Source organism: Ambystoma mexicanum, chromosome 4q, assembly GCF_040938575.1.
Source record: "Ambystoma mexicanum isolate Mex_15411 chromosome 4q, UKY_AmexF1_1, whole genome shotgun sequence".
In the NCBI taxonomy this organism is placed as follows: domain Eukaryota; kingdom Metazoa; phylum Chordata; class Amphibia; order Caudata; family Ambystomatidae; genus Ambystoma; species Ambystoma mexicanum.
The window spans coordinates 239,097,421-239,123,296 of NC_090928.1; the positions used below are offsets into that span (position 1 = coordinate 239,097,421).

Below are 25,876 nucleotides of genomic sequence, written 5' to 3' on the forward strand. Positions count from 1 at the left end.
TTGCACTACATTCGCATAGCTGCCACATCTTTTCGTTATGGACAAGAACCCCTTTAAATTTTGCCCCAAATGCAATAGGACATTTCCCTGGGTCGATAAACACCTAGTTTGTAACTTGTGCCTACCAACGGACCACGCCGAGGGTTCTTGTCTGGCGTGTAGGCTCTTCAAGTCCAAGACTTTGAAGGACTGATCTACCAAACGCTGGTTCCACTACGCCAGGCAACTTGAGGCCATGGAAGTAGAAGGTGCTTTCAGTGATGGCAGCAACGCCGCAGTTACTGACAGCGAAGGCGATGGGGTGGCTTTGGCTACCCAAGAGCAGGCCCCCGACCCCGGAAGACAGGCCGGCGGCCTTGTTATGGGGACAACACCCGGCGGCGGTATCGCTAACACTTCATCCACCACTAAGCACACAACCCGAGGCCAAGACTCGACACACGTGTCGAGTGGTCGGCAACGCACGACGTCCAGGGAAAGGTCCGTAGAAACTCTGTCCTCTGGGCACTCACGTTCGAGATCGCCGCATGACGGATCTGACCGTCGAAGGACGGTACAGACGTTGCGCGAAAAACCTCCACCGAGGACCGATCGTCTGCTGACGAGGCCCCGGTTCATACCGCACCCGAAATTCGACGGTCTGCGTCAAGTGAGGTGCTAGGCCCCAAACAGCACATGGTTTCACAGAGCCAAAGTAGGGAAAAAGAGCCCAAGAAAAAGTCCTCAAAGACCCCCTCATAATGAGAAAACCCCTCATAGGGAGAAAACACCTCATAAAGAGAGATCTCATGAGGCTAGGGCCACCCCTCATAAAGAAAAATCACAAGAGACTAGGCCTAAAGAACCTGTATGACTTCTTCCAGATGAAGATTTAGGGCTCCCCTCCCAACCATTGGTCATCCTTAGCTCGGCACAATGGTCGGCGGAGGATATAGACAGGGTCATGAGGAGGATGTCCTTCATGGCCAACTTCTATGAAAAGGACCCTGCCTATTTTCAAAGTTTCCAGTCCACTCCATCCACTACAGCTCCCTCTGGGTCGCAGAGCCTGGTTCTACCTGCTCAACCCCCTGCTAAGAGGTCTCTCCCCGAGATTCCAGTGCAAAGCACAGTCATTGATCTCTATGATCCGGACTCTGAGCGTGAAGACCTCTCGATTCAAGAGGCAGCAGACCCTTATTACGGGGATGATGAAGACCCGGAGGTTGACACCATGGATAATATGTATCCCATGGACTCACCAGTTGATCAGGATCCCCCAGTCACGGACTCACCAATTGACAACCAACCCCTTTTGAATGAGGTGCTAGTCAAAGCGGCAGAGCATTTTCAGATAGACTCAAGAGGTACTACAAGATAAGAATTTTGTAGAAGAAATCCTTGGGATAAGAAGGCTGTTACACAGTTTATCCCACTCCTCTAATCCATTCAGCGAAAGATACAGCCATCGCTGGAGACCCCTAATCTTACGCGGGCAGTGAACCACTATATTGAGTAACTATTTAGACCTGCCCCTTTTGACCCACTGTATATCAGAGGACAACTGAAGCCCGATTCATTGGTTGTAACTACAACAAGGAAAAGGGCTGGTACTCCCCTAGCTTCCTCTCAGGCCCCGCCTGACAAGGAAAGCAAGAGAATTTACACCAAGGGCAGAAAGGTTGCCTCCTCTGTGGCTTTTCAAACTAGAATTGCTAATAATTCTACCCTGTTGGCCAGTTACAACTGCCACAAATGGGATGAGGTCTTGTCCTTACTATCATCGGCCCCAGAAACACTTAAGTCCCAGCTTGCCCAGGTAGCAGCAGAGGGCAGAGCAGTGTCAAGCTGCTTATTAAAGACCAATCTTGACGCCGCTGTCAGCGCAGGCAGAATAATAGCGGAGGGAACTATTATCAAGCGCCATGCTTGGTTGCGCCAATCAGTTTTTAAACCAGAGACGCAAACTACCCTTATCAACATGCCAATTGAGCCGAATGTGCTCTTTGGCAAGGCAGTCGAAGACGCCTTAAAGACAGCCAAAGAAGAGTCCGAGACTCAAGTCTCTAGGCCAAATCACCAATAAACCCACTGGTCAGAGGGGAAACAGGAATTGATGTCGCTTTCGCAGCCAAAATTCTCAAAGAGGATCCACTTGTAGCCAGAGCCCGACAGTACTAGCTGGGGAAACAATCGGGGTCAGTTCTCCCAATATTACCCAAGAGGAGCGCGCAGAGCCCTCGGACGCGGTAGAGGAAACTCCTCCCAAGGTGGCACTCCACCTCAAAAGCAGTGACTATCTGCTTCAGGTGCCCTCCCATGCCTCTCCAGTCGGAGGGCGCATATACAGCTTCACCGATGCATGGGAGGGAATCACTAGAGACAGATGGGCACTGTCCACTGTAACAGGCGGATACTGCATAGAACTCCTTGAGCAACCCCAGAACCACCCACCACGGCAAAAGACCCATTCCAAGGAGCACCAGCGCATTCTCCTCGAGGAGATAGCCACACTTCTTCTAAAGGACGCCATTGAGGTTGTCCCGGCCAATCAGGTAAACAAGGGTATTTATTCAACCTACTTCCTTGTGCCAAAGAAAGATCTAACAATGCGCCCAGTATTAGATTTGCGCACTGCAAACAAATATGTCGAGCAACAAAAGTTCTGCATGACTATGCTACAAGAGGTAATCCCCCTACTTAATAAGGGGACTACATGGCAACACTGGATATGAAGGATGCCTATTTTCATATGTCAATGTTCCCAGCGCACAGAAGATTCTTGCGTTTCAAAATAGTGAACGAGCACTAACAATTCAAAGTGCTACCCTCCGGAATAGCATCTGCTCCAAGGGTATTCACAAAGGTACTGGCGGTGGTGGCAGCACACCTCCGCAGGGATGCAATCTCATTGTACCCTTACTTGGACAACTGGCAGATTAAAGGGGAGTCTCCCCTTATTTGCAGAAAATAAACATTCAAAGAACTATCAACCTTTTCTTTCAATTGGGTTTCTCCATCAACAAGAAAAAATCAAGCCTAGTGCCAAGCACAACCAAACAGTTCCTATGAGCTGTCTTAAACACTCAAGAGGGGTTGGTCTTTCCGTCAGAGGAAAGAGTCCAAAACATATTACTGCAGATACCGCTTTATTAGGCCGGCCGCCAGATAAGGGTGCGCAAAGGTATGCGCTTGCCATGCATGATGGCATCTTGCATTTACCTGGTACCTCACGCGCGCCTGCGACCCATGCAGGAGTGGTTGGTGAAACAGTGGTCTCAGGCAAGTGGTCAGTGGGACGATCTAGTGGTCGTTTTGCCAACACTAGTACAAAATCTTCGCTGGTGGACAAGAGAAAACCTGTTGAAGGCGAAACCCTTCTACAATCCGGAAGTTCAAGCGATTGTCTCAACGGACGCCTCACTCCCTGGGTGGGGGGCTCACTACCTTCACTATACAGCTCAGGGGCTGTGGTCTCATGCAGCAGCACAAAACCACATCAATCTTCTAGAACTTCTGGCAGTATTCAAGGCCCTTCAGGCATTCGAGTCTCACCTAGCGAACCAATCGGTGGAAGTCCTGACAGACAGCACTACAGCAATGTTTTACAACAACAGGCAGGTCGGCCCACGTTCTCCAAATATCCAAATCTGTCCCGGCTTGCGCAACAAATTTGGAGATGGGCACTCAAACTGAAATATTCCTATCGTCACAGCATGTTCCAGGGGAACTCAACTCTCTTGCAAACTCATTGAGCAGAGATCCCTTACCAGAAGAACACGAGTGGCAACTTCACGCAGGAGTCATAGAACACCTTCTCTCAGTGGGGTTTCCCGCAATAGACTTGTTCGCTACAAACGAAAACAAGCAATGCCCAGACTTCACGTCCAGGTTCCCCCACCCAGGCTCCAAGGGGAATGCCCTATGGATGAACTAGTCAGGGAAATTTGCTTACGCTTTTCCCCCCAACACCTTTAATGAGGAGGGTGGTGAACAAGATCCACAAGGAACAAGTGACGCTCATCCTAGTTGCTCCTATGTGGGCAAGACAACCCTGGTATCCACATCTGCGCAAACTGGCGATGTGCAATCCCATCAAACTCCTGTGCCCGTACAATCTGCTCACTCAGCACGGGGGACTAACGGTGCACCCTCAACCTCACTCGATGAACTTGGCAGCATGGCTCCTGAAGTCATAGAGTGTGGACATCTTAATCTGCCACAGAGATGTATGGATATCTTGTAGGAATCAAGAAAGCCTAACACTAGGCACTGTTATTTTGACAAGTGGAGGAGATTTGTGATGTGGTGCCAGTCCAAACACATTAGCCCCATAGAATGTACCCCTTCACACATTCTAACCTACATGCTTCACTTGCTAGATGCAGGGTTAGTATTCAACTCCTTAAAGGTCCATCTGGCGGCTTTGTCAGCCTATACCACCTCTCACAATAAGGTCTCGTGGTTGAAGGTACCTGTCATCAAAGCATTCATGGAAGGGATAAAGAGACTCCACCCTCCAATTTCTAATCCGCCGCCAGAATGGAATCTCAATGTTGTACTCGCTAAGCTCATGAGACCCCCTTTCGAGCCGATGCGCAAGTCTAGTCTCAAACACCTTACTTATAAAACTGCCTTCTTAGTGGCCATCACTTCCATAAGAAGAGTTTGTGAAATTCAAGCATTGTCAGTGCAGGATCCTTTCTTTGTTTACAAAGACAAGCTGGTTTTACATACTCGCCCTAGGTTCTCCCCTAAATTCACCTCCAAATTTCCTGTAAACCAGTCTGAGCAGCCAGCTTTCTTCCAGGAACCCACCAGCTCAGCTGAGGAAAAACTCCACACACTAGATGTGCAGAGAGCGGTCCTCTACTATGTAGACAAGACCAGACTGCTAAGAAAGACAGATCAACTGTTTGTCTCCATAGCATCAGGCAGAGAAGGGGATTGCATTTCAAAGAATGCCATCTCTAGGTGGATAGTCAGATGTATACAATTGTGCTATTCCCTATCAAACAAGACACTGTCTTTTACGCCCAGGTCTCGCTCCATGAGGAGTACAGGAGCCACCCTGGCTTTTATCGCAAATGTCCCTCTAGACCGCATTTGCAAAGCAGCTACATAGACCTCTATACACACTTTCACTCAGCATTACTGCATTGAAATGCATTCCAAGCCAGATACACAGGTGGGACAAGCGGTTCTAAGACATCTGTTCACCCATGAACCTTCTCACATCCCACCACCTTCTTCTAACACTGCTCGCTAATCTATGCAGAGCATGTGATCTAAGCAGATTCCACAAGCCTCAGAAGGGATACATTGCTCACCGTAATCGTATTTCTGATGCTTGTATGTGCTTAGATTCATATGCAACCCACCCTTCCTCCCCTCAGAGAGAAGGCGCATGGATGCTTACGAGCTTGTCTAATACGTATCTGCTTGGATACAACTGTATTCACGATACACCATGTCAGAAAAATAACTATCTGAGGGACCCTCAACGCGTGAGGGATCATGGGTACAGTGGACGTCACACTAGGGATAGCATTACTGGCACGCCCTGTCGATGTCCCTTTTCGAGTTTTGAAAACAACTGTAATACTCTGCAGCTTCCACTAGATGTCGACCTATGCACAGCATGTGAATCTAAGCCGATACAAGCATCAGAAATACGATTACGGTGAGTAATGTATCCCTTCTGAGGCTTGTGGAATCTGCTTAGATCACATGCTCTGCATAGATTAGCGAGCAGTGTTAGAAGAAGGTGGTGGGATGTGAGAAGGTTCATGGGCGAGGGGGGGGGGGGCGGTGTGTGTGTGTGTGTGTGTGTGTGTGTGTGTGTGTGTGTGTGTGTGTGTGTGTGTGTGTGTGTGTGTGTGTGTGTGTGTGTGTGTGTGTGTGTGTGTGTGTGTGTGTGTGTGTGTGTGTGTGTGTGTGTGTGTGTGTGTGTGTGTGTGTGTGTGTGTGTGTGTGTGTGTGTGTGTGTGTGTGTGTGTGTGTGTGTGTGTGTGTGTGTGTGTGTGTGTGTGTGTGTGTGTGTGTCTGCGTTAATCTGCTTACAATCACATGCTGTGCATAGGTCCGACATCCAGTGGTCACTGCAGAGTATTGCATTTTGTTTTTCGTACTCGAAAAGGGGACGTCGACAAGGCGTGTCTGTAACACTATCCCTATAGTGACGTGCGTTGTACCCACAATCCCTCACGCGTCGAGGTCCCTCAGATTGTTTTTTTCCGCCCAGCTACTGGTCGCCTTTATGCGGAGCTCCTCGAGAGACATTGCCAAATAGTTTCTTCGACCTTTGGTCGTTTGTTATTAATATCAATAACGTAGATCCCTCCCTCGACGCAGAGCCGTTTCTCCGCCGAGCAAGATCTTCGACGGAAGGACGAGCGGAGGGGATCACGAACACGTGGCCTGGCTTATTACCCTCAGCTATGGAGAGGATGCCATTTAGGTTTTGCCCGCTTTGCAAGGGTAAATATACCTGGAAGGATAAGCACAAACGGTGCAACCGTTGCTTACCCCTCGGTCACCAGGAGGGCGGCTGTGCGGCCTGTAAATTACTAAAGCCCAAAACTCTAAAAGACCGCAGGGTCAAAAGGTGGGCGGCCTACGCCATGTCTAGGCCTGACTCCTTGCCCGCTGCCGCCGCCGCCGAGTGTGACGAGGACAGTGACTACACGGCCCCCGTAACGGAGGCTGTAGACCTCTCAAAGGAGCGTTCACGCTCCTCGTCGTCCGTCCCCGTCCCCGGCCCCGACAAGCCCGGCTCACGCCCAGCTTATGGGGATGAACACCCCGGCGACAAGGACGTACACAGAAAAACACCAAAGCACATACCCCCGGGCACACATTCGTTGAAGACGAAGGCAGCCATAGCGCCAACGGGGACGCCGGGCCCACCGGCGTCTTCCGCCGACCGTAAGGGTCGTCAGCCCTCCCCGCCACCGCTTCCGCGGCAGGCGACTGTGCACTCTAAAAATAAGGGCGCTAACACCAAAACCTCCGGCGACGCGCATCGCAAGAGTGCTCACGTTGCCAACAAGGACTCGACGAGCAAGGACTCGACGAGCAAAGGCTCGAGGTTACATAGCGCGACGGCGACCGATCCCTCGGAAGAGAGAATGATCGCCGAAAGCCTCGCGCGCATAGCATCTAAGGACGGCCAGAGACGTACGGCGAGTGAAACGCCGAAAACCGCACACAAGGCCAAAGATACGCCGAAAGCGCCGGAAAACAGATCAGGCCAGTTCCCGATGCCGACAGAAGGCCCTAGCCAGCAAGAAGGCTACTCAGAAGGCGAAGGCTCTCTTTCTTCGATGTTATGGGAGAGAACCAGACAATTACAGGAGGAAGAAACTCCCTTTTCTTTCCCAGACCGTCCTGGCCGACATCAGTGGACCTTTGAAAGGTTCCAGACCTGTATGGACAAACTAGACAGGTTCATGTCCATCCCAGAAGACAGGGCACCCAAGAGACCAAGTGAGGCACCCCTGGAGAGTCCAAGGGCTAAATAACAGAAGTTTTATAACCCCATACAGGAGGACATATACTCTAACAATCCCACTGAGGAAGACACCTTCTTCCAGGAGGAAGATGAGTTCACCTACGTTGAGGACCAACAAGAAGAGGACGTTTTTCACGAGGAAACTAACCTATGTGAGGAGGGATTCCAGGAAGACACAGGCGAGGGCGACCCAAATCCCTGGCAGTCACCAGCTAGGTCGACTGACACAGGCAGTAGCAGTATAGTCATCAGGTCTACTGAAACTACACCAGTCAGGAACCCTTCGCCTGTCGATGATCAACCCACCTTCAATGCACTGCTGAAGAAGGCAGCAGCACATTTCGAAATCGAAACTGGGGAGGTCACCCCAGACACCGATTTTGTGGAGAGGATTATCAAAGAAAAACCCCCCACCAGCCAGATTATACCCATCCTCGCCTCAGTTAAGAGACGTATTACACCTTCTCTTTCCACTCCTGCATTGGTGAGAGGGGTCAATCCGAGGATTGAGAAACTGTTCTCTCCCTCTCAATCAGACCCATTATATATTAAGGGTCACTCAATCCCGGATTCCCTGGTTGTGACCAACACCAGGAAAAGGGCAGGAGTCCCACTATCTACTAGCGAGGCACCCCCAGATAAAGAGGGGAAGAAGCTGTATGCCCTAGCCAAGAGAATCACCACCTCTGCAGCATTCTGTACCAGAATCGCCAATAATAATACCCTATTGGCAAGCTACGCCGATGCTCAATGAGCTAAGCTCAAACAGGACATCGAAGAAGTTCCCGAACCCCTAAGGACTCGTTTACTGGCTACAGTTAACGAGGGCTCTCTGGTCAATCAAAGCATCGTCAAGAATACCCTCGATGCAGCAGAGACGGCTGGCCGCACTTTGGTACAAGGAATTTTACTGAAGCGTCACGTCTGGCTTCGCAATTCCGGATTTAAGGCGGAAACACAAGCGTCCCTTATTAATAAACCCATAGAGGAGTCCAACCTCTTTGGGAGAGCAGTGGATGACGCGCTGGAGAATGCAAAGAAAGAATTTGATACAATAAAGACCTTAGCCCAAATTTCAAATCCCCCTAACAGGCGGGGATTTGGTAATAAGCGCTTTTTTCGTGGACAACGCCAGCAACAAAACCAACAACAACAGTATTCTGCCAGCAACTACCAGGGTAATAGCGGCCAGTACAATCAGAGGGGTCAACCCCGTGGCAAGGGAAGAGGCCGGGGTTCCACCCCCAGAGGCTCCCAAGCCAACAACACCACCAAGTGACGCGAAGATTCGCGTCCCCTCCCATGCAACGCCAGTCGGGGGCCGGTTAACATCCTTTCTTCCAGCATGGGAGGGAATAACATCAGACTGCTGGGTACTTTCCACCGTGGCCCGCGGCTACTGTATAGAGTTCAACAGTTCCCCAACATACGGGGACACCGCATGACACCAGAACACCTCGCCATCCTTCTCCAAGAAGTGGACCAACTGCTGGAAAAAGGAGCCATAGAGGTCGTGCCTCTATCTCAGGTAATGGAAGGTATTTATTCAGTGTACTTCCTTGTACCCAAAAAGGATCTAACCATGCGCCCTGTATTAGATCTGCGCCCAGCGAACAAGTTTGTCAAACCCCAAAAGTTTCGTATGGTGACCTTACAGGAAGTGATCCCACTGCTATCACAGGGAGATTACATGACAACACTGGACATGAAAGATGCATACTTTCATATTTTAATGTTGCCAGCGCACAGAAAATACCTCAGGTTCATGATAGAGGGCAAACACTACCAGTTCAGAGTGCTACCCTTCGGCATAGCATCTGCACCAAGGGTATTCACGAAAGTACTGGCAGTGGCAGCGGCCCACCTGCGCAGGTTATCCATCCCAGTATACCCTTACCTCGACGACTGGCTCATAACAGGGGATTCTTACGAGACATGCTTCTCAAACACCCAAAAGACTGTAGACCTTTTGTTCCAACTGGGCTTCTCCATCAACGAGAAGAAGTCCAGCTTATACCCCAGCCAAGTCAAACAATTCCTAGAGGCTCTAATTCGAACAAAGGACGGCCTCGTCTTCCCCTCCAACGAGAGGGTCCAAAACATGCTGTTTCAGATCCCCCAATATGTGGCAGGTCGAGAGGTGACGGTGCGCAAAGCGATGCGATTGCTAGGAATGATGGCGTTGTGTATTTATTTGGTACCTCACGCGCGCCTGCGCATGCGCCCAATGCAAGAGTGGCTCAACAGCCAGTGGTGTCAGGCCAGCGGACAATGGGACGATCTAGTGGTGGTCTCGCAAGCCTTGGTTCTCTCGCTACGGTGGTGGACAAAGGAAAACCTGATAATAGGGAAACCCTTTGCCACACCCGCGGTGGAGGCCACTCTAACCACGGACGCATCCCTCACAGGATGGGGGGCTCACCTATCCCATCAGACTGCTCACGGAGTGTGTACTCCGAATGTAGCATCCAAGCACATAAACGTACTGGAGCTACTGGCGGTGTTCAAAGCACTAAAAGCCTTCCAGGAACACCTACAAGGGAAGACAGTGATGGTCCTTACAGACAGCACCAGAGCCATGTACTACATCAACAAGCAGGGGGGCACCCACTCTTCAGGACTGTCCAAGCTGTCCCAGAATATATGGAAGTGGGCTCTCAAACACAACATGTTCTTACTGTCACAGCATGTACCAGGGGAACTCAATCTGCTAGCAGACGAACTCAGCAGAGACTTCCCCCTGCCCGAAGAGTACGAATGGCGATTGCACGAAGACATCGTCTTAGACGTCTTCACGCAATGGGGATTCCCGGAAATAGACCTGTTCGCAACTCTGGAGAACTCACAATGCCAAAGTTACGCCTCGAGGTACCCCCAGAACCAGTCCAAGGGGAACGGTCTGTCGATTCAATGGTCAGGGAAATTTGTTTACGCCTTTCCCCCGACTCCCCTTCTCAACAAAGTGGTGCACAAGATGCACCAGGAGCAAGTTACCACGATACTAGTGGTCCCAATGTGGGCCCGGCAGCCATGGTTCGCTCACTTGATGGAGATGTCCCTATCTCCCCCAGTGAAACTTCCCTGCCCGTACAACATGCTGTCACAGGACAAGGGCAGGACACTGCATCCATGCCCTCAGACCATGAACTTAGCAGCCTGCAACTCCCGCAGAGATGTATGGACATCCTCAGGGAAGCCAGAAAACCTAATACTCGCCACTGCTATTCTAGCAAGTGGAAAAGATTTGTCATCTGGTGTAGAGGTAAGAGCATCAACCCGGTTGACTGCTCTCCCACACACATTGTTCTGTACTTGACCCATTTACTGGATTCAGGTCTAGTGTTCAATTCCATTAAAGTCCACCTGGCGGCACTTTCTGCATACACCACTTCCCAACTTAGTGTCGTGGTGGAAGATACCAGTTATCAAGGCCTTCATGGAGGGGGTAAAGAGAATACACCCTCCGATAGCTAACCCAGCTCCCGGATGGGACTTAAATGTGGTACTTTCTAGACTCATGGGCCCGCCTTTTGAACCCATGCACAAGGCAACTCTTAAAGACCTCACTCTTTAGACTGCTTTCCTAATAGCTATCACCTCCATTAGGAGAGTAAGTGAACTACAGGCTCTTTCTGTTCTAGACCCCTTTGTAACAGTTCACAAGGATAAGGTGGTTCTATGCACACACCCAAGGTTTGCACCAAAATTCATCTCGAAATTCCATGTAAACCAGTCAATAGAACTACCAACGTTCTTTCAAAACCCTTCCAGCTTGGGAGAAAAAAGTCTGCATACACTAGATGTACGCAGAGCTGTCATGTTCTACATGGAAAGAACCAGGCCACTGAGAAAGACTAATCAGTTCTTTGTCTCGGTGGCAGCAGGAAGAGAAGGAGATGCAGTCTCAAAGTCCACTATATCTAGATGGATTGTTCAATGCATCACTCTCTGTTACACTCTTGCTAAGAGAGAACTACCCTTCAAGCCAAGAGCACATTCTACTCGAGGCACTGGGGCTTCCATTGCGTTCATTGCAAATGTTCCCCTTGAGTCCATCTGCAAAGCGGCTACCTGGAGTTCTGTGCACACCTTTACAAAACACTACTGTCTAGAGCACACTCTAGATCTGACTCCCAGGTGGGACAGGCAGTATTAAGACATCTTTTCTCTACTGTTCCTTCTCATAACCCACCGCCAACTCCGGGTACTGCTCGCTAGTCTATGCACAGCATGTGATTCTAAGCAGATTAACAAACATCAGAAGACAATGCATTACTTACCGTAAAAGCATTTCTGATGGTTGTATCTGCTTAGATTCACATGCGCCCACCCTTCCTCCCCGCTCGGATGGAAGGAACATAGACACCTTTCTACATCTCTCTCTCTTTTCTGTACTCACTCACGTATAGAAGGCTCCCTCAGGGCAGAAAAAATACAAACAGAGGGACCTCGACGCGTGAGGGATTGTGGGTACAACGCACGTCACTATAGGGATAGTGTTACAGACACGCCTTGTCGACGTCCCCTTTTCGACTACGAAAAACAAAATGCAATACTCCGCAGTGACCACTGGATGTCGGACCTATGCACAGCATGTGAATCTAAGCAGATACAACCATCAGAAATGCTTTTACGGTAAGTAATGCATTGTCATATATATATATAGATATAGATATAGATATAGATATATAAAATCATGTGTGTCCTGTTACCAAATAGTATCTAGTCAATCATTTAGCATTTCTTTGCCATAATGTTCAAAATAACCAATCCTGGGTTGATGTTTAAAGTAATTAGCTGCAATTGTGGTAAGGAGCTAGAGCTGGTGTGGCTTGTCCTTGTCCAGTGACGTTTCGGCAGAGCGAAGTGTGGTGCTGCCTTCATCTGGACCGTGGATTGGGTATCCCTGTTATGGGAAAAGGATGGGGTAGTATGTAAGTGCAGCGTATGTCCTTAATAGTCATCCTATAATGGGTGTAAAAACTTAAAGCTAAAAACCAGCCTGGGTGGCTGGTGAAGGTTAATAAGTTTCAGTGCTTGTACTGTCCTCTACTGCACACTGATCTTTGAGACCTTCCCTTACTTGGAGCAGATCAGCATCTGAGCATAGACCGCTGTTCTAAGACAGCTTTGTAATGCCATTGAATGGTGCTGAGGGTAGGTGATACTCTTAGTTTGAGGCTGGGGAGACAAGAAGGGTGGGGTGGAAGAGCACCTTGGTCAATATTTTGCACAGTTATTGTGGTGATGTGGTAATGGTGTGAAACAAATACCTACAAAGGGACTGCCGTGAGATTACCTTGGTGTGTCGCACGTGGTCCTATACAGCGCTTTGTGGGCTTGAGGGCTGTCTGGTATTTGATTGTGGTCTCAGTCACTCTGTGGAAGAAATTGTTCAAGCGAGAGATCAGTGGCTGTTCTTCGGTCAGAGTGTCATTATTGTGAGCATTTAGGATTGTGGGATCTTACGTGTAGATGGCCGTCTCGTAGTCTGAAGCATATCAGTGTGCCCCCTGTTATGCGGCGGTTGATGAGGCAACTGAGTAAATAGCTGAGCTTTGTGCCTGCGGCGTAGAGTGGTGCTTTACTAACGCGCATGCGCTATTGAAGTGCTGCCTGAATTACGGTCCCCATTATTATCTTAAGGCCGAATTCGCTCCTGTGGGTGTGTTGAGATTGCATTTGTTTAGAATGTGAGGGTCAGAATAGTACTTTAGACACAGGACGGTTTTGTTCTGGACATTCTGACACTAACAGATCCTTCATTTTGGTTTTAGGTAGGGAAACGCCTCTAGAGCAGGGTCAGCGAGGAATTAACCCACCCCTTTTTCTTTTAAATAAGTCTTTAGCCAAAACCGTGTCTAAGTTGTGTCTGCATTTCATTTCTGACTCCTCACAGCATCAATCGTCTTTCCTAGGGCGGGATAGAAATAGTGTCTACACTATACACATCAAACCCAGTGTTTTGGGCAGTTGCTACAGTAGGGGGTTTGGCCTTCTTGTTTAGCTTTGTGAGTAATAGGGGTCCCCAACTTATATCAGCTGGCTGACATCCCACTTCTGAAATCATATGTGGCAAACCAGAAGAAGGACTCGGGCTAATGACTGACATGTTCATGGGTGTTTATTAAAATTAAAAGCAAAACACCTTATCTTACCCTATCTCTAGGAAGCAAGTTCCCTACCTAGAAACTCAACCTATGGTGCTCGTCAAAAGAAAACCGTCCTTAGTCCAAATCTTATTCCGCTAACTGGCCCCGACCACTTTAAGAAAACAACCAAGGGGAGGAGGCAGAGCAATGGCCTCTTTCTTCGGCTTCTGTCTGGCCCAATCACTGAATCACTGTTGCTTATGTACAAAGTCCATCAGTTTCTCAAAAGATAATTCAAAACCTCTTGTAGGTTCAGGTTGTCAAGTCAATGGGCCTCATAAGTTTGCCGGTCCGGAAACAAGGGTGCTGGCACCCCTGTTTCCGGACCAGCAAACTGTCTGCCTGCCGTGGCTACTGCGCCCGATAGGTCTGACCCTGCCGGGGGCAGTGGCCACAGTAGGCAGACCCTTCACGGAAGCGGCGGTAACCCCTCCCATAGAGTCATATGGGACTCTATGGGAATGTGGACTTAGATTTTACCGGCAGCCTGACTTCCCAGGCTGCCGCACTTGTAATCTCCTGGTGGCACCGGGAAGTCAGGCGCCGGTAAACTTTTACGAGTCTGGCGGCAACCTACCAGTAGCACAGGCAGCGGTTTCCTCTTCCACAGGAAAATCCTTGTATCATTCCCCAGCCTCGACTAAGTGCTTGAAGCCCTCCTGGTTCTCTTTCTCTACAATTGTTACGTTTCATGGTTCTCATACTCTTCGCAGTCCCCTCGTCCTCTATTTGCTATGTTGCAACTTGGAGTGCATAGGGTGTCTGCCACATTGGGTTTGTGATGCTCCCGTAACCTTGCCGGTGTTCCCAGCATTGACTGTCAAAGTTTGTACCTCCTTAATTCTGTCTTCTCGCCGGGAGCGTTCACTTCCCTGCTGTTACACGTCTCCACTGCAAATTCACTTCTCGTGCGGAGCTCTGGGATCTGGGCTCCCCTATGCAGGCTTGTCTCAGTGTCTGTTACCAGGCCCCAGGTCGACCAAGGCTCCCTTGTGGTCATTCCACTAGATGAGACGGTTACTCTTCCATCATCACCTCGTTCCCAACCTGGGCCCCCAATTGGTCAGCACGCCAGCCCTCCAGCATCTGGCTAGCGGTTTGTTTGCCCTCCATGCCACCGCTGGTTCTGCCGTATTGTGTGGCTCCGCCCCTCCAGGACGTCTTCTCTACAGAAGCTTGCCTCTGGGTAGGAGTCACTCTTGTCCTTGAGTAAGAGTTTCTCCTCCATTCACAGTTCATCCTATTTTTATGTACGTCTTCACAAAGAACCAGAAATTACCTGAAGCCAAGGAGAAGAAAGAATTGTCACTGGTTGTTGGAGTCAAAGCAGGAGAAAAAAAACAGTCTTTCCAAGTCCCATGTAGGCATACAATGGTGGTCATTACAGGGTTGTCGGTATCCTGACGGTAATTCCGGGGGGATACTGGCAACCCTGCCGTACTATCTCCACCGCCCGATATCCCGGTATTACCAGGATATTACAGGCGGTGGAGTCACGAAAAATTCCCATTCCCTTGGAGTCCTATAGGATGTGATTTACTGAATCACTGGCACCATTAGTAACAGTGCCGGTGATTCAGGCATTTGTTTGCCGTTGGTGGCCTGAACTCCCGGCAGGTCCAGTCTGCTGGGGGATCTGTGGTCCCCACCAGCAAGCTTGTAGTGTGTTGGTCTGGTAAAAATGCCAGAGCCAGAATTACCAGCATTTTTACCAGACCGGCACACTTGTAATGAGATCCAGTGTATTCCGGACTGGGAGTTTCTCATAGAACTGGAAGTCCTTGTCCCCCGAGAGGGGAGTCACTCCCAGTGATGTCCCACTTGCACACACTTCTAGGGAGGGTCTTGCAGAGCGGGCTCACCTCCCTAGCCTTGCGGCGTGGCTCCCCTCTGGGGACAAGGGACGAATTGGACTGGTTTGTCACAGTACCCAGCTAACTTTAATTGAGAACATCTTATGGAGGGTAATGTTATGTGAGCAAAAAAAGACCACTTTTTTGTTAGGGGCTTGTGGGATGTGGTCTACAATACAGAGACAAAGGAGGTGTCAAAAAGAAGCTACCTATTGATGTCACACATATTGGCTGGAAATTTAGACTGACATGAGGCAGCGGTGGGTGTTAGGGAGAATTATCTCTTTAGGCTGAATTTCCTAACCTAGTGAGTCCCCCAGCAGCTTTGCTTGATTTCTGGAGTTTTTTTTTTTTTCTCCTGCCAAGAGTGAGACTCTTTTTCTCCCACTCTTGGACATGATTTATGGTGTTCCTTTGACTGTTTGTGTTTTATGTCTATGGGGTCCTTTACTCCATAGGGTCTCATGTGTTTTTATTATGTGTGTTACACAGCACCCTCCATGCAGTGACACCGGGGTGTCAGTGACACCCCACCATAGACTCCATACCCTGGGACTGACTACTGTCTCCCAGGGCATGTAAAGTCACAATTGGCTTTACTAGTCCCAAATTATTAACTGAAACCGGTACAAACCATCATATTGTGGACGTACTGGTCGGGGCAAATCGATTGCCCCGGGGTCTGTTAGTCGAGGGGGCACGTCTCCGTCCCCCCTGATTGAGTTTTGGCTGGTGGCAGTGGATACTACATTTTATATTCGACCGCGAATATATCCCTATGGGATTTTCCCATTGTTCGAGGCTACCAACTTTAATTATTTAATTCTCATAGCCTCGAACATACCGCCGGTTTATTTATTTAATATTAATTCGCCGGTTGGTATTTTTTGCCAGGACTCTATTCTAAAATGGCGTTTGTGTTCTCTTCTGTGACTCCAACCCAAGTCGAGCCCTGTGTTCCACTTTTTGGCGGGTTTCTCCACAGAAGCATCCAAAAGTGGTGCCACTCTGTCTGGGTACCACAGGGGGTGTGGGAGGGGGTTTAGGCACCCTGGACTGAGTTACCTTGGTAACTCAAGTCACACTCTTGTGTGATTGGCCCAAGTGGTGAGCCGGCCGGCTCACCACTTAGCATGTTTGATTGACAGCTAGGATGAGTGAATGGGGGTGTGCTGCATAAAAGCAGGGCTTTGGGGACTGGAACTTCAGAAGTCGCCACAGGACCGAAGAATCCGACGAGGGAGAAGCTGAGCCGACCTACCACGACGACACCACCGGTGGAGCCCTGCGGAACCGACTCACCACTTCCCAACGACAGAGATCATCTCCCGGCTGGAGAGGCTTCTTCCCCTGACTGGTGGGCACAACCAGTTTACCTTCTTTTCCTCGCATCCCAGGACGTCTTGTGGTCGAATTGCCTGTGCCAAGCACCCCGGCAACGGGATAGCCACTTACCACTGGAACGCGAATAAAAGGACCGCTCCTTTTACCGGAGAACTCCGTGACTGGTTTCTTCCATGGCAGTGCAACAGACTCCTGTCTTCCTCCCCGGCGAGATCCTTTCTTCCCCCGGACGAAGCACCGACTTGCATCCACTGCCAGGAACAACTGCCCCCGCTGGAGTATTCTCACCACTTTAAGGTACCGTGTCCGCCAGGCCTCCCTTTCTAAAGATTGCTACAAGGTAATAATAATCCCTTAACCTTCTGGACTGGGCTGGCCGCCTTGACCATCTAACTGGTCCCTTTCTTTTGGTCCAACTCTTTCTGAACCGTTTCAAGACTTTTGTGCACTTCATCCGTGTGACCTTGGACACATTTCGTTCTGATCCTCTTAAAGTGGATCCGGCCTTCTGAACTCTAACTTCATGGTTTTACTTTGCCTCCCTCTCTTGTTGTGTTCTTGTGAAAGTGTTGGGATCTGTTTCAAATTCTCCAGCATGGGGTCTGGCATGGATTCACATGCTCATGAATATTCCCCGTCGTCAGGCTGGGAATCCTCGGTAAAGAAAAATCAGTATCAGTTTCGTTTCTGATCTGTCTTTCGTAGTAGTAACCAATCACTGATCTCTGCGTCATACTGACCACAGCCAATGACTGCCATCTCCCTAAGCCCCGCCTCTGGCAGCCATCATCAGATTTTTACCGCACGTTCAAGTGTTGGGATCCTCGTGCTATTGCTCTCGAGCTTTAGTGCTTTTTTCGCGCTTTTTCTTAGGAAAATGTTCTCTTTTTCGGTCAAAAGAGCCTCATGCTCCACCGTTTCTTTATCCGATCAACGGGGACCCATGTCGGATTCTTCTACGCCCCTCAAGGGTGAAGATTACGTCGAGCCACGCTTTTGGAGGACTCCAGAAGTTTCTCAGGCCCATCTAGATCATGGCCCAGGAGAAGGGAAGCTCGACGCCCGGAAAGCTGTTCAGGGTCTGCCCTGGATGCCAGCTTCAGAATGTCTTTACAGAGGACAAACACTCCCTTTGCCTCTACTGCCTGCATGAGGACAAGACGCACGTGGAGAAGGACTGTGCGTTTTGCGGCAATATGTCGGCCCTCACCATGAAGGACCGCCATCTGCGTCTCGCCAACTGGCTGGAAGGGAAGAGCCCGTCAGGCGAGAAGAAGAAGTCCAAGCGGTCTTCTAAGACCTTTGAGGGCACCCCGGCGACGGGGGTCCAACAGAAGGCCAAGCACCGCGAGTCCGCTGGCACCGGGAGCGTCGAACGGTCGGGCTCTACGGGTGCGAGGCAGGGCGCATCCTCCCCGGCGCCATCAACCACGAGCCAACGCTCTGGCTCGGGTAAGAGGAAGGCCGCGCACCCGGCAAAGCTCCTGGAGAGATCCCGGTCGAGCTCGAAGGCCCCCTCAGAGGGGGAGCGAGGCGGTGACCCTCCCCCCAAGGAGAAGGCGGTGAGTGCACCTAAGGTGGTGAAAGCCTTGATCCACCCGGCCAAGGCCTCTATCAAGACAGTCGCAGCGGCCCTGGCTCAGCCTGTGGAGGCTACACCAGTGGTGGCGACCTCGGGGCCCAGAGTCTCCCTGCCACCGCGGAGGGAGTCCTCTTTCATGCCCATCGACAGGACCCCCTTGAAACCTCCGACGGAGAAGAAAAAGGGGGGGCAGGAGGTCGTCGTGGATTCGGCCTCAACCTCTGAGGAGGAGCTGATCGAAGTCTTAAGCCTTGGCGTGGAAGAAGACCAGCCCGTTGGGAGGGACCCCGACGTGGGAGACGACGAGAACGTCGAGGGTGCCGACGGGGCTCCTGACCACCCGTCGGAATCCCAAGATTCCGCAAGACAACTCGGCGGCCATTTTGTTGGCTATACAGTCCTTATGCTCGGAGATGAGGACGAGATTGCCGTTACCACCAAAGGAGGAACCGCTCCCGACGGGGGACCCGGAGCCAGGCCCTTCTGGGAGCCCTCCTCCTAAGAGAAGAAGGATTCATCCTCCACCTCCTTTTCAACCATCGCGCCCTGCTCAGCCCTCCTCCCCGTCCACGACCCGTGGGGATGATACGGGGACTGACACGGCCGCGACGGGTACAGACAACGAGGTTTACGACGAGGATCTCCAGTCGTTACCTTCTCCCCGGGCTTCCCTGCCCGACGAGATTGGATCGTTTCATGCCATGATCGCCAGGGCATCCGAGCTTTTCCAGCTCTGCCCGGAAGAGAAGAAGGAAGGTTTCCTTTATCAACGGCGCGAGACCAAGAGGAAGACGGTCCTCGCTGTACCTCTACTGGACGATATCTGGGATGAGGGTCTCGCCCTCCTCAAGAACCCATCCACACCGCCTGCGAGAACGGATCGGTACGAGAAGAAGTACCGGGTCCCGGACGCAGCTCCCTTGTGCCTTCGGGCACAGCCGACCCTGGACTCGGTCGTCTCCGCGGCGGCCAGGAAGAAAGCAGGGGGGGCCTCGGCCTCTACGTCAACCTCCCCGCCGGACGGCGAGGGAAAGAAATTGGACACGATGGGACGCAGAGTCATCTCATCGGCAGCGACAACGATTAAGGCTGCCAATGCCTTGGCTATCGTAGCCCGCTACGACAGGGAGTTGTGGTACAAAATCGCCCCCCTGATGGACTTCTTACCAGACGACAAGAGGGCGGATGCCCTAGAGATCTTGCAGGAAGGAGAAGTGGCGTCGGACCACGCCATTACGATAGCGACGGACATCGCTGACACTGGATTCCGTCAGGACGTGCAGACCAGAGTCTTGGACATGCCGTTCGACGGGAGCAACCTGTTTGGGAAAACAGTGGACGATTCCCTACAAGCCATCAAGACGGACACGGAGACGGCCCGGGCTCTTGGTGTTCTCCAGCAACGACGGCCGCCCTTTCGGAGCGGCGGAGGACAGGGTGCCTCCAAAGGTTCCGGCGGTGGATTTTCCACCTATCGTCAAGCGGCCTGTTCGTCGTCACAGGAAGCCTACAGGGGACGAGGCAAGTCGGGCGGACCCCGCCGTCGTCGCCAAGGAGGACAAGGCGGCAAAGCCTCGTCGAAGCAGGTCTGAACCGGACGTGGGGTCGGGCCCCCACCGAAGCACCCCGGTGGGAAGCCGGCTGGCGAGCTTCGTCAGCGTGTGGGAGTCCATCTCCACCGACCGTTGGGTGCTGGACGCCCTGGCCCAGGGTCACGCGCTCGAGTTTCTAAAGAAGTGCCCGCGCGTCCCCCCTGTGGCCAGGAAGGAACATCACGTCCCTCAACTTCTCTTGGAGGTAAAGGCGATGCTCAAGAAAGGCGCCATCGAGCTCGTCCCAAAGAGGCTTCGGGGCTCCGGAGTTTACTCAAGATACTTCCTTGTGAAGAAGAAGACGGGAGGATGGCGTCCCATCCTGGACCTACGACGACTGAACAAATTCATCAAGGCACAGATGTTCCGGATGGTCACCCTCCAGCACGTCCTGGGTCAACTGGAGGAGGGCGATTTCCTGTCGTCGTTGGATTTGGAGGATGCCTACTTCCATATCCCCATCCTAACGGGACACCGAAAGTTTCTCAGATTTGTGGTCCAAGGGCGTCACTACCAGTTCAGAGCCCTTCCCTTCGGATTGAGGTCGGCACCCAGGGTGTTCACCAAGTGCCTCGCACCGGTGGCAGCGCGGCTGCGCCTGGAGGGGATCCACGTCTACCCCTACCTGGACGACTGGCTCATCCGAGCAAAGACAAAGGAGCTTGCCGCGGAGCACACGGCGAGGACCGTCCAACTACTCACGGACCTGGGATTCACCATAAACTACGCCAAGTCCCACCTGGTGCCCACGCAAGAGGCACTGTTTCTGGGAGCGAAGCTCGACACAGTGGCGCTTCTGGCCTCTCCGTCGGAGGAAAGGACGAGGGCCATCTTGGGCAAGGTGCAGCGGATGCTGGTTGCGGACGCGGCCAGGGTGAGGTCCATCAAGTTCCTCCTCGGAATGATGTCTTCTTGCATTTATCTCATCCGCCTGTGCAGGCTTCGGATGCGCCCATTGCAGGAGTTCCTGGACACTCGCTGGATCCAGACGACGGGCAGCTTCGAGGACAGGATCACACTCGACGAGAGCTTCCGACGAGCGATCCGGTGGTGGGGCACCCGCGCGCATCTGACGGCGGGCATGGACTTCCAGACCCCAGGCCACCAGAAGACAGTGACCACGGATGCCTCCCTGGAAGGGTGGGGAGCGCACACCAAAAATCTGCACGCGAGGGGCCTTTGGCTGCCGACGGAGAAGTCCCTCCATATCAACGTCCTGGAACTCTGTGCAGTGTTTTGGGCCCTCAGGTCCTTTCTTCCGTCCCTAAAGGGCAAGGTGGTGAGGATCTTCACCGACAACACCACCACCATGTTCTACATCAGGAAGCAGGGCGTTGCTAGATCCCCAGCCCTGTCCAAGGAGGCGCAGGATCTGTGGCATTGGGCCGTCGCCCAAGGGATGTTTCTGGTGCTGTTTCATCTGGCAGGAATAAAAAACACCATCGCCGACTCGCTCAGCAGAGAGCTGCGCTCGTGCCACGAGTGAGAACTACGACAGGATCTAGTGGACCGCCTCTTCCGACGGTGGGGCACATCCCAGATCGATCTGTTCGCCACGGCGACGAACTCCAAGTGCCGGAGGTTCGCCAGCAGGTTTCCCCAGCCGAGGAGCATGGGCGATGCTTTCTCGTTCCCCTGGGAGGGCCTGTTCCTATATGCGTTCCCTCCTTTGCCGCTGCTGATCCGGCTCATCAACCAGCTCAAGAGGTCACGGTGCAGGATGATCCTCGTCGCACCTGCGTGGCCGAGGCAGATATGGTTCCCGGACCTTCTGGACTTGTCAGCGTCCCCGTCAATCAAGCTGCCAGTGGGCACGGATCTTCTCTCCAGGGAAGGAGGCGCCATCCTCCATCACGACCCGAAGTCGCTGAACTTGCAGGCCTGGCTCCTGCAGCGTTAGAGTTTGGAGGCTACGACATACCGGCCGACTGCAGAGAGGTTCTTGCAAAGGCCAGGGCATCCTCAACTCTTAAATGCTACGGACACAAATGGAAGAGGTTCTCTGTCTGGTGCCACACACAGAAGATTAACCCTCTATGGATTACGGCTCCTCAAGTACTGCCGTACCTGCTGACGCTGGCCAAGGCTGGACTGCGCACGCTTCCATCAAGATTCATCTTGCTGCGATCTCCTGATACACCAGAACCACGGGACGGACGTCTTTGTGGTCTCATCGTCTGGTGAAAGAATTCATGAAGGGACTGTTCAGATCGTTCCTGCCGGTGAAGGCCCCGGCCCCGGCGTGGGAGCTCAACGTGGTGCTGACCAAGCTCATGGGACCTCCGTTCGAGCCTCTGCACTCAGCTCCGTTGAAATTCTTGTCGTGGAAAGCGTTTCTTGTGGCCATCACCTCCGCACGACGGGTGGGAGAGATCCAGGCCCTTTCCTGCAAGCCCCCGCACTTGACTTTTCATGACACGAGGGTAGTGCTCAGGACGCACCCCTCCTTCATGCCCAAGGTGCCGTCGGACTTACACCTCAACGAACCCTTGGTGTTGCCTGTTTTCTTCCCGTCGCCTTCGTCGCCGGCTGAAAGGACTTTGCACTCGCTGGATGTGTCTAGAGCGCTGAAGTTCTACGTGGACCGCACGAAGAGTTTTTAGAAGACGTCACAACTTTTTGTGAACTTTGGACCTGTCAATCAGGGGAAGGCTCTCTCAAAGGCTTCCATTTCCAGATGGCTCTCCGGCTGTATCATGTACTGTCATAGGTTGGCAAACCGACCGCTGCCTGGCCGTCCGAGAGCCCATTCCACCAGAGCGATCGCAGCTACCACGGCGTTCCTATCTGGTGTGCCCTTGCGGACATCTGCAGGGCTGCTACGTGGAGGTCGACGCACACCTTCACGAAATTCTACTGCGTCGATCGGGATTCCAGGGTCGGCCAAGCAGTGCTGCGCAACCTGTTCGCCTAAGGTGAGCCTGGTGAGGAGGTAAGAATTGCTTAATGTTGAGTTTTGGATGTAATGCTTAATGTTGAGCCTTTGCCACCTCCCGTGGTTGTGCATGTGTGTACTGCTATGTATTCTTTTATTCATGAGCATGTGAATCCATGCCAGACCCCATGCTGGAGAAGGAACAAGTTACTTACCTGTAACTGTTGTTCTCCAGCATGGGTCTGGCATGGATTCACATGCGAACCCTCCCGCCTACCCCTCTGCGGCTCTTCACTTGGTCATACTGCCACTTCACGTGCTACCAAATCTCAAGATGGCTGCCATAGGTGGGGCTTAGGGAGATGGCAGTCATTGGCTGTGGTCAGTATGACGCAGAGATCAGTGATTGGTTACTACTACGAAAGACAGATCAGAAACGAAACTGATACTGATTTTTCTTTACTGAGGATTCCCAGCCTGACGACGGGGAATATTCATGAGCATGTGAATCCATGCCAGACCCATGCTGGAAAACAACAGTTACAGGTAAGTAACTTGTTCCTTATATTCTGCTTTTCTCTCCCTTTTTAAAACAAATTATTAGAGTGCCATCTGCGTTAAGCGCTCACCGCTGTCTGAAAATAAGTGGGGCTTTACTTAAGACTTGTCTAATATTCTTTTAAGGGAGTGTATATCTTTTAGTGACCGTGTTTTTTTAACTGCTTAACATTAGTGCCTGTGTGTTTTACTAGATGTGGTTTTAAATAAATAATTATATCTCTTTTACACCAAGCTCTGGTCAGTGTTTACTTGTTGTACTGTGTTCTTTTTGACCTATTGTGAATACTCTGTATACTGCCTAACTCTTCTTGAGGGAAGTCTGACTGCTCAGCCACAGCTACCAAGTGAATCTGTGTGGTACAGACTGCTACCAAGTGGGTTTACTGCCAAACACCTGTAGTCTTAAATCTTTTGCAGTGGTCCCAGAGGTAACTGCACAGGTGTCTGCCTAACAGTGGGTAACAATCTTGTATGAAAACATATGTAACAAGATATACGCAAAGACCGGGATTACAAAAAATATATATTCAATTTTATTTTTCTGGTGTATGCTAAAAAGCAAGGACAGCAATGGTCCGAATTTGTTTTTAAAAAAGACAGCATATAACAACATATAACAACAATGACTCAAACACTGTATTCAAAAGCATATGAATATATCTATTAGCGATTGTCAAAATTCAATAAAGCCCATTGCTAATTTCAAGTGATGTTAGTAAAACAAGGTGACTTCCAATCGTAAGTATTTATCAATAATTTTGCAGAGAAGTCCCTATGAAGAATGTGTCGACATAAATGACTCTGTTTCCAGCCTTAGATATATAAAACCACAAGGTAGTACGTGTCGACTGTTGTAACCTGGACACCTGGTAGTCTGACTAAGGCTTTCGTCAGGACACACAGAGGACACCTGGTGTTAGATGTCGTGTTTTCAAGGGGGATGCTTTTTATTAACCAGTGTATCTAAACAAAAACACAGAGAAATCAAACTGTTAAAAACCGGCTCTATCACGGATTGTAATGATACTGTTGCCTCATTTTTCCTATTATTTCCAAACCTTTAACAAATTGCTAAATGTGCTCCAGAGATATATCAATATTCAATACTTAATATACCACTTCATAATATTTAGATGCAACTTGTTCATCCTTTAGTGTTTTTCTCGTTTAACTTAGCCTGCTAATACTTCAGTGATAATCAAACCCCTCATATGTGCTTCAAAGTGAAAAGTATAGAAAGGTTAATCGGATCAGTGAGAAAACAGCAGACAGTAGATTCTAAATGTGACTATTTATTAGTAGCCTCTATCTCCAATGATACCTTAATACTTTATTTAGGCAAATGCTCGAAGAGGTTTAGGCGATGTCTGTTTTCAGTGTGTAGAATGTGCCCATATTGGCAGGTTGATGCATCATAGTCCGGCTGGAATGTTTAGGACCATGTCGAACTGCATTGGAAACAACATATACAGGGGATAATGACCATGTGTCTAACCTACGGCAATTATTCTACTAAAGTTCAAACACAGGTATATTTATTCCTACCTTCAACTTTCTTCTAGGCCCGTGTGACTATATTTCCCGGAAGTATTTTCGGGTTAGCAGGTAGAAGATGCTTCCTATCGCGGGGCGAGTTTGACAAACTCCCTTACTGCATGCTCCTATTGTTTGAACATCCTATAATAATTAATTCAAGAAAGAGCCGTGTGTCAGAATGATGGGTATTATCCTACACGTATCTCACTATAAATGCATACAGTAGTGATTCCATGAGGAGGGTGCACTTACTTATTTTCCAGCGCGGTTACAGCGTTTCAAAATCCGTGTGCAGATGCGAATGGTTCCTGTTTGGTCACGTGATCTGCCTAATGTAAATAACGGCTAGAGTGTTGACATCATTGCGTAGTAATATACGTGGCGGCCGCTGTGAAATAACGTTGAAGGTTAAAAAGAAAGTTGAAGGTAGGAATAAATATACCCGTGTTTGAACTTTAGTAGAGATACACTGGTTTAATAAAAAGCATCCCCCTTGAAAACACGACATCTAACACCAGGTGTCCTCTGTGTGTCCTGACGAAAGCCTTAGTCGGACTACCAGGTGTCCAGGTTACAACAGTCGACATGTATTACCTTGTGGTTTTACATATCTAAGGCTGGAAACAGAGTCACTTCTGTCGACACATTCTTCATAGGGACTTCTCTGCAAAATGATTGATAAATACTTATGTTTGGAAGTCACCTTGTTTTACTAACATCACTTGAAATTAGCAATGGGCTTTATTGAATTTTGACAATCGCTAATAGATATATTTATATGCTTTTGAATACAGTGTTTGATTCATTGTTGTTATATGCTGTCTTTTTTTAAAACAAATTCGGACCATTGCTGTCCTTGCTTTTTAGCATACACCAGAAAAATAAAATT

At 50.4% G+C, this 25,876-nt stretch overlaps 1 protein-coding gene across 1 annotated transcript in view; it reads left to right on the forward strand.

The window, feature by feature from the left end:
* POLR1B (RNA polymerase I subunit B) overlaps positions 1-25,876 on the forward strand; it is a 754,587-nt gene that overhangs the window by 586,575 nt on the left and 142,136 nt on the right. The window lies entirely within an intron of this gene.